At 41.4% G+C, this 12,477-nt stretch overlaps 1 long non-coding RNA gene across 1 annotated transcript; it reads right to left on the bottom strand.

Annotated features, from left to right (window-relative positions):
- Nucleotides 1-125: 125 nt before the first annotated feature.
- LOC121079869 lies at nucleotides 126-11,036 on the bottom strand. Its single transcript, XR_005825198.1, has 3 exons — nucleotides 10,766-11,036; nucleotides 8,435-8,555; nucleotides 126-688 (listed from the first exon to the last, which is right to left on the bottom strand). It is a non-coding gene; the product is annotated as an uncharacterized LOC121079869 (long non-coding RNA).
- Between the last annotated feature and the right edge of the window lie 1,441 nt (nucleotides 11,037-12,477).

Genomic DNA, 12,477 nt, shown 5'->3' with positions numbered 1-12,477 from the left:
GGTTGCAGCAATGCTCCCTGTGCAAAGGGCAGCAGTGTAGGCTCACTGGCCTGCTGCTGTGCTCAGAGCTGGAGCCACACAGGGCAGGCCAAATCCCTGAGACAGAAGTCAGGAAAATCCTTCAGTCTTGGGGGGAACTTTCAAAATCAGCTAAACGTAGGGATGATAGTATATTACAAAACAATAGTAGCGAATACGAAAGAGAAGAAACGGGCTGTCATTTGAAGGAAGGAACTTTTTAGAAGTCTGGATAGCTGGTCCATTATATTTGTCCTGTACTCATCATTGTAGCACTGTCTCCATTTTTAAAACCAAGGGCCTGAAAAGCTGTTCTTAGGGATTACTTTTCTTTCCCAAACATACTTCTGAAGAGCAATAATAAGCAGTGACTGAAACTTACATGGTGTTTTTCATCTGATTATCCTAATTGGTTTAAAATGGTCAACTTTAACATATGTATCAGTAACATTTTGTTCTCTTCGCGGCTGGCAGATCTTTAAATATTAGTGAACCGGACATTGATGCAGAAATCAGCTGAAAATTCGGGGAAATTAGACCAAGTAAGTTTGTTCCCATATCAGCATACTCAGGATGTCAAGTAACAAATAAGCATTTCTGGAGGATTCGTAGAAACAAACAGAAGAGTCTGGGTTTCTTTGGGAACGATTCAAGTTCTTTTCTGCCTGGGCTGCAAATTAAAGGGAAAAACAGCAGGTCTATTTTGTATCCAGCTCCTGAAGAAGGTCACATAACTGAACTTTTCTCTTCAAGTTTCTATTCTTAGTGTGAACTTTCACTGACTTCTCTATTGGTGCCTTGTTTATTTGTAATTTTTTAAATTGTGCTACATGTAGGAAGTGGACTTCATGGCAATAAAACTGAAGCCCCTGAAAAGAATACTCCTGAACAGTTGAGATCTGAAAAAACAGTACATTTCCTGTGCACCGTATCAACCATCCTGCAACAACACAGTGAAGTCCAGACTGCATGAATAGGAAATGACAAGCCTAGAATTACTACTAATGATGAAAGTAGATCAGGCTATTCCATAGAGACTATGCGTATATAAAGGTATAACTCTAGCCAACACAATAAACCTTCAAAGCACGAAATGTTAATGTTCAGCAGGAAAGTAACCTAATAAAGGAAGATGCCTTCCGTATCCCAGACAAAGCATATTAGAGAGCTTGGATCTAAACCTGAATGTTCCACCACAGTCATTGCAATTATCTGTTAAGTATGATGCTTGAATCCAGATCTCAGTTCTGGTTTTGACTTCCTCAAAGCTCTGTATTTAAGCTTCTTCCCAGTACTGCGTTACCTGGAGGAACAAATTCTTTTGCGAAACAGCCTAACCTTTCGGTATAAACTCAGGCTATGATAATTGGTTTAGAGGAAAATACATATTTTATGAATCACAAGTATTTTTAAATGAGGGAAAATTCCTACAAAACACTTTTAATCTCTATTGCCCTCAGTCAGGGTGATCCAGAAAGTCAGATAAAGAATTCAGGACCACACAGGCGTAGTAAGTACAAAAAGCTGTTCTTCTGTGCTTCTGTGACGAAGCCCTGAGCTGCAGAGATATGATCTCTGAGCTAAAATAGGGCTTTGATAATACTGGTCCATACACTCTGTGCTGTAAAGCTGTCCCCAAGAGTTCCTGTAAAACCCCACAATAGCACCCTGGCATTAGTCAGAAGCACTCTGGAGAATGAATTTAAGAGCCAAATATCTAGAGTTCAGGCCAAAGCTGGGAAAGACCCGAGAAAGGATTTAAATACACAAAGTCATTCCACTGTAAACCAAGATAGGAGTAAAAGCTGAATAGCGACACATATCAGAGCCAGCAGGCAGGACTGAGACAGAATTTCCTTTAAATTAGTAGTATGTACATACACTCCCTCTGAAACACTCAGCTTTTTACAAACTGTGCTACTATCATGCAAATCATGTTTCCAGACACTTTCTTCTGCTGTCTTTCCTTGAAATGGGTCACACACAGTTCCCCAGAGCAGCTAAATAAATAACTTGTGTCCCTAATGCAATAAGGGGACAATCTGTCTCAGTTCATCCATAGGGTCATGCTGCTTGTTATTAACACCTATCAAGGGATTTAGGTGGACGTGGATCCAGACATGTCCTGCAAGGCTACAGGATATTGACGGTCTGTCTAAGCTTGCTTTCTAGACACTGCAACATCCTTTTATATGATCTTCCACACATTCCTTTTCTAGTGGCCTTTATTTAGTAATAAAGGACTGATATACTGCAAAATAGATCTCTACATTGCTTCTTCTCAATCACAGATCCCCTCCATTTATATTGAGATAGAAAACAATCATCTTCAGACAAACACCATTCAAAACATTTCAAATGTAAGCAACAGGCTGTGAAGGCTAACTAGTAAAAGTTGTAATTAGTAAGAGAGGAGACCCAAAATATAGGGAGAAGGTACACACTAGCTTCATGTTACTTAACACACAGCTAAAGGAAGGAAGACAGTAAACTCCCTTTCTCTCCCGCTTTGGTAGATACAAAAAAAGCTTTAGGAGTGCTGTGATGTAGGAAAATCAAAATTCTCTGTTTTGAAGTCACTCATTTATACTATGACTTCTTGCTACTAACACATTACTGTGTTGGTTTGGTTTTGCTGGGGGAGGCCGTAAGATAAACTGCTTACAAAGAGCTCTTTTGCTAATTCTACTTAAATTAAATCTTTAGAAACATTCTTACCAATTTTAGAAATTGGCCTGTATGCAAATTTAAGCCACAATAGTGAAAAGAATTTTGATATGGATGGAAAACTGGGATTTCCATTTGGGTTCTCTGCCTTTCTTATGGACTACCAAAGCCAGAGGTACAATCACCTCTGGAATATGAGAGCCAAATTATAAACCTCACGTAGTTGGCTTTGTCATCTGCTCTTGGCTTCCTGCCATTCTGAAGGCTGGTTAAGGGGAAGTGGCTGAAGAACTGAGGAAGTTTATTGTTGACAATACATTCCATCTGCTCTCTGGCATGACTGGGACCAAAGCAGTCCCTAATCAGTCCCAAGTCTGGGAAGTAAAACGTAGGTTTGCAGTCACCATCCTTGCCTCCCTCCCTCCAATTCAACATGAAAAGCTCAGCTCACAGTTATTAAGGAGTTAACCTACCTTTGGAAGAATCCTTCTGATGTTAGTACTATTGTCTTTCTAGCATGAAATACTTTGCTTGCTTGCTTTGACTAAATCACACCTGGAAATGCATCTTTAAACTAGAAGAGATCCACAAATTGACCAGTTTTGCCAATTAAAAACTTCATTCTTCCCTGTATTATAGCTGTCTCCCTGGTGCACAGGAAGTGCATTAAAAAAGCAATAAACACTCATAAAGCACATTTAATGATCTAAAATTTAAGAGCAGCGTTCTTGTTCATTACTGTAACTTTCTGCTAAATTACCATCATCAAGATTGCTCATGGGCTCAAAAGGTCAGTGTTATTTTTGCTGTTGAAATCATGGAGTCTGGGAAACAACTGTGTGTAAATTGCTGATAAACTGGAACAAAGACAGAGGAGAAAAACACTGAATATATAAGAATGCAAGTAAACCAGCAGGAAAGGAGGGGAGGGGAAGAACCTCACGGACAGTTTATTAAAAGAACAAAAGAACAAAATCTGGTGCATTTGTTTTCCACTGGTCCAGGAAGCCCGGTCTTTAAGCACCTACTATAAATAGAGCATTCTAATCCTTCATCAAAGCGGGTAGTAGTCTACACCAAAATGAATGAGTTTTAGGTGTAATATTGGAAGAGGAAAATGTCCTTTCTCTCACAGTAGAAGAATCTTTAGTTTGAATCATTGCAGAAATTAGTTATTTTGTAGTGTAAAAGGAGCTAGAGGCAGAGCTTTGAACGTGATGTTTTTGTACTGCTAGATCTCTGGCAAGGATATTGTTACAGAATAGAATTAGCAGTCATCTACTTTAGGAATGAATAACCTGTTTTTGAGAAAGATGGGTTTGAATCTATTGCATGGCTAATCTAAACATCCTTAAGGAGTTCCCCTCTGAGTTGAGGCTGTATGCGAACTCTCTAACTTTGGAAAAGCATTTGATGGGGTTGATAGGAGTATCATACAGAAAGCAGTGGGAACTTCTTCAAAAATCTGAAAAGGTCAGTTTTCAGTCATTCAGCTCTATTAAGGATTTGAAAGTAAAGTAATCCCCAAAAGTTGCCTCAGAGCCATCAAAGTTAACAATGCAGAATGCAGGAGACGTGTACTGCCATTAAGGAAAAAAAAAAAAACACCAAAAAACACTGAAATGGATTTCAGGGAAAAAAAAAAAAGTAAATTGTTTCAAGAGAGCTTGTTAGATGGCCCCAAAACTATAACTCTATAGGCAAGACAGCTTTGGCTAAGTTTGGCCAAATGATTTGATAGTCCAGTCTGGCTCTCAGTTGTATGGGTTTGATGCTGTTCAAACCCACTCAACAAGGAAATTTTTTCAACCTGCCCACTGAGCTGAATGCTTAATGGATAACTTCTAGGATAGGCATTGAATATTCTTCAGGCAGATCAAAGCCTGTATTGACTGCTGTATAAAGGCCTATGTTAATCCAGTTTCACACTTGGCAGCACAATAGGAATAACAACACCCACTAACAGTCAACATCTTGCATTTCTAGGAAGGCATTCAAGGCGTGAACTAAGAAATTATAACAAGGCCTGTCCTCAGAAAGGATGAGACCCTTTCTACCATTAGGATTATTCAGGACAACTTATTGGACCTACAAACAGGCACTATCAAAACCAGACCTCCAGTATAGATTGCATGGTCTGGCCCAAAACCAGAACATTCTCCATGCTGCTATAATTCACCCATACTGAAACACCTCAGCTGTTCAACTCACAGTTCCCACAGACCAGAAATAACCAGGGCTGCAGCATGCTTTAGGCGGCAGGGAAGGGAAGGAGAAAGGGAGCTACCATGGGATCGCTCTCCTGCAACATGATTTGGGAGCACAGATTTTGCTAAGAAATGGGAAAGTTAGCTTCAATGCTTCAGCTGAATTTATCCCATGAGTTGATGCATACCACCACACACACAGGAACTCAGCTTCTCAAGATTTTGGACATTCAGGGGCTTTATATACAGGGACTTGGATTGACACCTAGCCTGTGAACTTCTGCTTCAAAATAACTCAATCTGCTTTGGAATTTCTTTCTGAGTAAACATCCTCTTATTTCAAAATGAGAGAATGCATACACAGCGCTAATCAGAAGTAATACTCCACTTGAACTGCTAACTCTACTGCAATCCAAAATCAGTTGCCCAGTGTAAACAAGCCCTTCTTTCAGAAAAGCAGGAAGACGACAAGCGTGACACGTTTTAAGGGCAGCTCATGGAGGGGATATATTGAGGCCTCAACAGCACATTTGTCTAGTGAAGGCCAGTATCTCTGGCTTACAGCAACATGTGAAATTGGGCAGACAGTTGCAGCTGCACTTGGCAGACAAACAGTAGTAACCGAAGCTTGACACTATAAATGATGGTTATTGAACTAGCGTCTTCATGAAAAAGCTAGATGTTGGCAAAAGGGCATGAGGAAGACAAAACAGAAGCTTAATTAACTTAACAGGAAAGCAAAAATCTCCTAGATAAAAGGAAGAGAACCATTTCTGAGCCAAGTACTTAAAGGGTTCTCAGAACTTCCCAGGCCAAAGAGTGTGTGTGTGTAATGCTGACTTCCTTCCAGCTCTGTCTGTGCCAGAAATAACTCTTCAATGGAGTATATCTCATTAGTGTACCTTTTACCAAAGCCATTCTTGCAAAAGAAAGCAAGACTTTCTGCTGACATGCTGCTGGCAAATACGGAAGAAGGAAGCTGCTTTTATGAAGAGTGTAGCACTTCCTACTATGCTTCTGCTTGAGCCCATACAAATGTTTGCTGACTTGTAATGGCATGAGCTAAAAACTTTATTCGTAATGACAGAGAGAGGCAGAGAGAATCTACAGTGACCAAGGGTAGGAACGACTGGCCTCTTCAACACATCAAGGCATCTTCTGCATCTTTCAAAGGCTCTTTAGCAGCTGCATCACTGATAGTGACTTTCATGTCTTGTTATTTCTAGCCATACTACCTATATGGTTATGCATTCGTCCACCAACTAGCTGTGGTTTGCCTGACATGCAAAAAGATCAGGATCTGAGCTTTAATTTAGAAATAGAAGTACATTTCTGTTTTTCGCAGTTTCAAAGGAAATAATCCACTCATGAATAGAATGGAGCAGCTGAAGTAGCATCTGCTGAACTCTGTAGAGAACGTGAAATCAAAGCTCTGAGTAATTACCTTCCACCTAGTTATTTCACTGAGCTCCAAAACTCAGACAGTGGCTTTATGAAGGAAAAAGACAGAAATAAAAAGTCCATTTAATTGCTGGACATCAGTCTAGGGAGACTGGAATTGAAGCTAGTTATAGAGAGAAGACAAGGTAGATTAGAAACACAAAGACTGATGAAAGCAGAAAGGAGAGGAAGAGATTGTGGAGGACTTAGTGGTAGAGATAATTTTCCTGCTGAGCAATAGCTGTACCAGTAATTTCTGAGAAAATTTCCAACAATAACCGTAGAAGAGTTTTTTGTTTGTTTTTTTTTTTTTGCTTAATAACTAGATGCTACACAGGACCTTTGGTCCAACCTCACAGTGTAGAGTTCTGTAGGTCCAAAGGAGAAGACCATGCTAAATTTATAGCCCCAAATATCATTAAGGATGGAATTTAGTCCTTTCCAGGAATGAGTGAGACAATCCTCCCACAGCCAAAGAGAGAAGCTTTCATCTTTTTTTCATACGCAAAAGGCACCCCCCACACAGTGCACTGCATGCATATAGCTGTTTCCTCAAACATTTCAAAATTTGTTTTCCTTATGTTATTTGTGTCTACAGCCACCAGCTGGTCTGTGTCAAAGCTGATATGTTCAACATATTATTCCATTATCCTATTAGGCTGAACATGTCCTTCCTCCCATGAGAGCTGTTAAGATATCGGTCTTACAGAAAAGAGACAACTCTAGTCCCACTCTCACCTCCGTTATCCTTCAGAGCAATACACTATTCTGGGTGATCATACGGCGTATACTTAACTTTTAGCCCATCCTGACACTTTGTACTCATACATGCAAGAAATGATACCTGGCCATTTAATATCCAGCTTTCTCATTGAACAAGTCATACGCATGTAACAAGTGGAGAACAACAACAAAAAAAGCTCTGAAGTCTTGAAGAAGATATTGTCTGATGATTTCTTTTTTCAAATAACAATTTCCTGTATTATATTGTTGGACTGTCATTTGAAACCATCACCTCTTCTTCATCGAGATATCAGCCATTTCCAAAACTGCTCTCTCCATCTTAAAATGTCTCGAAAAACATCTCAAATTCATGTCAATGACATTTCAACCAAGGAAATGGTCACCTTCAATTTTCCTCTGCAGGCTCTTCATGCCCCTGGGAATGGAAGAGCAGAAATTCCTGGCTGGTTTCCATGACCCCAAGGACTGAACATTCCTTGCCTGAGGAGCCTTCCCAACTTCTGCACAAGCTAAAGCAGCTATTGTCAGCAAGGATTAGTCAAAAGATGCCATTTAAAACTTGATAGGGGCAGAAGGTGCTGGGAGAGGAGAGAGGAAAAGGAGAGCAAGCACCACTAATGGGGACAGAGGCAACCAGTCAACACACAAATGAGCCCATACCAAATAAACGTGGGATCTTCTGACAGAACAGTTAAAATCATTGGCCAATGGCATGATCACTAGCTCTTGCTTCTCTCCTCTCGAAGATGTAGCTCTGGGCAAGACAGACCCTGAACAAGGATCCCTTCTCCATTTAACATCCCAGAAATAAATGTTTATTATTATTATTATTAAACAATACATAGCCCTCTTCATTTGCATGCTTGGAGTTTTCCACCTAACTCACATCCTATATTTTTCACAGGATCTCAGAAATAACTGGTGAGGGAATGAACATCCCCAGAGTCACGTAAACAGGAGAGAAACGTAACTTATATTCCCTGGACAAGTCATCTGCAAGATGTGGTCCACCCACAAAGGGAAGAAAGGAGCACAGGGAATGACTGAGTGTGGCAGAGGTGTGTGATGGATAACTGGAGCATGCACAGATGGAGGGATGAGAAAGCACATTGTCCCATAAAACACTAACCCAGAGCATCCTTACCAAATCCAACCTAACTGATCAGACAGGCTATTCTTAGCACTTGGTGACAATAAAGGAGACATTTTTTTCTTAATTGGTAGTGGCAGAAAAAAGGCACTACTTGACAAAAGGCAATGCTACAATAGACCTCCCAGCGCACACTATGATTCAGTCTCCAGAACAGAAGGGAGCCTGCAAAGGCTTCATACCCATGTTTTACTACCCACTTACATACCTTTTACATCTTTTGCTCCATGGAAAACAGTAGGCAATCACTCACAAACATGTTGACACAGCTCATTTACTCCTGGGTCCCAGCATAATGACAACAACCAGCATCAGCTCAGCTCCAGGAACTGAATAATACAAAAAAAAAAAAAAAAAACAAAACTCCATCAAGCCAGGCTGTGCCCTGTGAAGCTCCTCTAACACAGCCCCCTTCTCCTGTGTTAATCAGAAAATCAACAAAGGGCACATATACACTTACCTACCCATCCATCTTCCCCTCCTCACCCTGACCCAGCATAATAGTATCACTTCAAGTACACTTCAAGCAGAGGTGAAGACATGCAAGTAGGGTCCATATGGCTCCTGCAGGAGGCACCAAAACCCAGAAATGTCCCAGGCAGACAGTGGTTAGCTCTGCTGCTCCTGCATCCCCTCTAAGTACATTTTTTTTTTTAATGGGCTGTATGTTCTCCCCAGAGAGGTGTGCAGTGGTAGGTAAAAATTAACAGACGTGCACCCAAAACATAGAAAATTAATTGATAAACTGATAGTAGGACAGAGTGTAAGAGGTTAATACCAGTAGTTTGCATTGGGAGCGGCTGGTGGATCATCATTTACAGATGATGGCAGAGGGGTTTTTAAAGATGTTTATGTTAAGAAGCAGTCAGAGAGGCCAGCAGTTCCCAGCAGAGGAGAGCAGCACTGGTGATGTTATTGTGGGACGGGACAGTTGTTATGGGATGCCAGAATGTCTCTCACAATGTGCTGTGACTCAGACCATGCCCAGCCTCTTTGCTAATACACAGGGGTACCATTTTTCATTTCCTTCCTCACTGGATTGCTTTTGTCACTATAAATCCAGATGTTCGGGCTTTGGGAGGGAAGAAGCAATTATATCAAAGGGCTGCTCAGCATTGCAAAACAGCGTCAAGTTCAACTGTTGTTCCTCAGGACCACAACACTTACGAGATTCACTTGGCCCTCGCATTCCTTGTACAAAAATACAATATACTGTCACGTCTGCTGGATTCATGCTATCTCTGTTCTTCCCCTTCACATTATGTGCTTAATTTCATGTTAACTATTGCAGTTCTCCAAAGCTTCCTTTTAACAGTGTAATTTTCCACTGTAAGCAAGCCCTCTTTAGAAACCACTACTAAACTACCTGGAAAGCTTTGCGTACACAAAGCTGTAGTTTTTGGTTCAGAAGCTCTCCCCAAGGCTAGAAGCACAATCTTAGTGGAAGGATTCCTCCCTTCTTAGGTACAAAGAACTATTCTCTAGTCATGTTGAATCACAAGATCTTGAAATACCAGTATTAGAACATTTACTTGCAACACAATGATTTAGCAAAATGATGTAATAAAAAGGTAAAAGAAACAGCAGCATTATTTGGTCTCTTTTAAAAAAGTCTGAATGACCACAGTTTCAAAATGTTAGAAGCCCAGACCCTGGAGCCACAGATTAGTGGGCAGGGGCTGGGAGTAGCAATTAGGGTATGCCTTCAAATGCTATTCATAATGATTGTGCAATTTAACCCAGCTATCACAAAGATGGATGAATGCAACATGCACATGTATTGCTACCTGCACCAAACAATGGCTGTAATTGGGCACGGGGAAAGATGACATGCTGCAGTTTGCAAACAATTAGTATGCCTGTGGCCTTTCTTCACCTTTCCATCTCCTTATGCATTAGACAAAATATTCATGTCCCAGGCAATAAAACTCTTCCTAGTTTAGACCTTCTCATCCCAATCTTACCTCCTGTGTCTGATTTGCCAGTGACGGAAATTCCCTTACCACATACACTTGCCCTATAAATATGTCCTCAGTTACTTTCATACTCCAAGAAAACTTCTGAAATGAGTACTATTTAGTCTCTCAGCTGCCTGCTCAAAATTCACAGCTTCCATATGGTCTGGATAAAGTCAAACACATTGTTGAATTGATGCTTGTTTTTTCTGTTATTCCTTTGTCTTATTTCTATGTCTAATTTTTTTTTAACTGTATTCTCTTTTGGTTTGTTCAATGCATACAGCTGCCAGCAAAGCAAGGGCTGGACTTAGCAGCAAAAGAAACATTTAAGAAGATCATTTCCTTTCTTGTATGCAGAGAGCTCAGTTTAACCCACAGAAAACATCTTTTTGATGGTTCAGCATCAATCAGACACAGGAAGCAGCACAGCGGCTGTTCTTGGGCCTTTACAGAGAACCACAGCACAGTGACTTCCAGCCATGCTACGGAGGGTTCAGCCACATCACCTTACTATCTGACCCATGACAAACAGAGAGAAGCATTGAAAACCATCTAATGCCGGGTCTCTTGGAATGACTTACCTCATTTAACAGTGAGCCCTCTGGGTTTATTGAGCCTTCATATTTCGTGCGTGCTGGGACATGTTAGCAGTTTAACCGAGGTGGAGAAAAATAGCACTTCTATGAGTTAGCAGGCCAGCAAGTCAGAGCAAGAAAGTCCTGTTGCTCCTGACCAGAGCTGCTCACCCTTCAGGGGCACCTAGTTGAAATACCATAACAAAGGATTGATTATGCTGATAAACACAGAAATGTCTTCTTCACAACTCCAACATGTGTCCGACACAGAAGGAGAGCTGGGGAAAAAAATTAGAAAGCAAAGGATAGGCACAAGCCTACAAAAGAAAAAGGAGGCCTCACAAATATGAAGTGCCCTGGTGTGTGCGTTCTGGCAAGATGCTGTCCATTCAACTAGCCAGAATGTTTTCAGTCTACACCAGAACAAATAAGGACCTGGACTAGTAACCTTAATAAGCCCAACATTCAGAGTATGACTGGATTATTTAGAGGCACTTTTGCTCTTAGGTTTCATAGTTGCTTTGAAAAATCCTTCATGGTTGCTCCATTCCCACCTGACTTCTTAGAACCTCCCAAGGGCTTTAGACTTTATGTCAAGTCGGGTAAAGTCACCTCAGGAAGGAGCATCCTGGTGAAGGCAACCAAATTTCCACCGTTTCATTTAAGAGTGGGGAAACGTGCCTGAAGTAAATGACCAAGAAATCAGCAGAACAAGCTGCTTTATAGACCTGAGCTTTCTGCCCCAGACCGAGCAGGATTTTACTTCATCATTTCATTCGCCTCACAGGACGACACAACACAGGTATTACCTAATCAGGATGGACATCTTGCATGAGTTTCCCTGCCCTGCTTAGTCCATCCTCTGCTGAGCACCAAAAGAGCAATGATCATCCCTTCTCGATGGTTTATTTGGCTGGGTACAAACCTGAAGTCACGGTCACACACAGGTTGTGACCACAGTGCCACAGAAGCCAGCAGAGCTACTCACAGGTGTTATGAGATGCATCGGGCCTTGCATATTATCAGCAACAATTGCATTTGATGTAGGTCCTTTACAGACTGATCTATAGGCTGAACAGCTTCCGATGTCATCTTCACCCTGGCAAGACATTTAATCTGAGTGGGACTATACACTTTCAAAGCTTTCTGCCCATTATATAGCTCATCAGATCCTTTACTTGTGACTTTGTTGGCTCAGATGATGTCATCTCTTCACTAGCTCCTTTTAATTTTTTTTGCTCAGGGACTCTTCAATCGATAGTGGGGACCAAATTAGTTGGGAACCTGAAAGTCCACAGACAGCAGAGGGAGCTCTCTGTGCTCTCTGTCCTCCCCATCAAGCATCGGACTTAAACCTGTCAGAGTCCTACAACCAAAGAGAAGTTAGAAATGACTCTCAGCAAACAGGAACACTGCTGAATTCTTACACCAAGTTACATGCCCAAATCCGGGGCTTAAGAAGGGCCACATTCTGGAAGTTGTTTCCCCAGCTGTACAGCCTGGCTGTTAACAGCCCACACCATCAGGCACAGGTAGGAAACAGCTATCAAAGAAGCTTAGTTCAGATTCTGGTTTGAATCTGGAGTTTTGCTGGGGATGCAGAGAGAGGAGGGAAGCCTGGACTGGGCCCTGGAGCCGCCGGTTTTGGTCTTAACTTTTCTGCTATGCTGCTGGATAATCCCGATGGCGGCTGCCTCCCACCTCTGTCCTGTGACGGC

The sequence above is a fragment of the Cygnus olor genome, chromosome 17, assembly GCF_009769625.2.
Source record: "Cygnus olor isolate bCygOlo1 chromosome 17, bCygOlo1.pri.v2, whole genome shotgun sequence".
Classification (NCBI taxonomy): domain Eukaryota; kingdom Metazoa; phylum Chordata; class Aves; order Anseriformes; family Anatidae; genus Cygnus; species Cygnus olor.
The sequence above is the reverse complement of the archived record's forward strand: the minus strand, read 5'-3'. Positions and strand labels throughout refer to the sequence as shown.